The following is a 1,232-nucleotide window of genomic DNA, read 5'->3' on the forward strand; positions in this document are numbered from 1 at the left end:
GACCCTGTACAATTAAGTATAGAAGTATAGTATGAGTACATAAATAATATATACTCAGTAGTATCCCGCCTAACCTTGAAGAAGTAGTGACGAGGGGTCGACTTGACACTTACTAGGGCCAAACGATATATTTAAGTATGAGGCTTAACATGAATATCAAGATTTAATAGCAAATAATGACAAGATATGACAAGTCTTTCCATAAATATATACATTTCATTGCTATCATTTCAGTTGACAATTTATATTCAAGGCATTTAAAATAGTTTAAGACCACGGAAAAGTTCCAAGCAAAGAGCATGCGCATATAATGTCGAGGACATACTGCCTGATCCAACAAAATAATAAAATGTGCATTACTGAAGGGTCAAACGACGCTCTGAAAAGGGCAGCTGAATTACTCTTCGCGTTCGCGATGTGGTTCTCGCGTTCTCGAAGGTGTTGAACCTCGAAGCTACGCGTTCGGGACGTGGTCCTCGCATTCGGGACGTGGTCCTCGCGTTCGCGAAGAAGAAGTGGAGGCAGGTGAGATTTCATGCTTCGCGTTCGCGATGGCAAACCCGTGTTTGCGAAGCACTAAGGTACTTGGTCAATGCATTCGTGATGGAGGTCCCCCGTTCACATACAGGTATTGGCAAATTGGGTCCCCAGGATTTTTTGCCTACGCATTCGCGGCGTTGGTCCCACGTTCGCGAAGGGTCAGGATGAGTGGTCTTCGCTTTCGCGACATGTGCATCGCGTTCGCGATGGAGGATTTTTGGGCCGAAGTAAATTGTGCTTCGCGAACGCGAGGGTGTGGTCGCGTTCGCGAATAAGGAAGCATCTCTGCAGTATTAAAGTTTCCAAAAACGGGGGTTGGTCATTTTTATCAAAACTTTAGATAAGGAGCTCGGATTTGGATGAGAGTTAGAAGGATTTTCAGATATATCGATTGGGTAACGATTCTTAACTCCTTAATGATTATATCCTACTAATTTATGGTTGATTTCATCATTTAGTTTCGGATTTTGGGGTTGAAATTGGGAAACGTTTGGAAGAACTTCTTTAACAAAGATTTCGAGTTTTGAAAGGGGATTTGTGGTCGGATTTGAACAATTTTATATGGTTCAACTCATGAGTGAATGGGTGTTCGTATTTTATGAATTTTACCCGATTCCGAGACGTGGGCCTCACGGGCGATTTTTGAGTTAATTTTGGAATTTTCGTTAAAGTATTGATTTCATTTATTAGAT

This window comes from Nicotiana tabacum, chromosome 14 (genome assembly GCF_000715075.1).
Source record: "Nicotiana tabacum cultivar K326 chromosome 14, ASM71507v2, whole genome shotgun sequence".
In the NCBI taxonomy this organism is placed as follows: Eukaryota; Viridiplantae; Streptophyta; class Magnoliopsida; order Solanales; family Solanaceae; genus Nicotiana; species Nicotiana tabacum.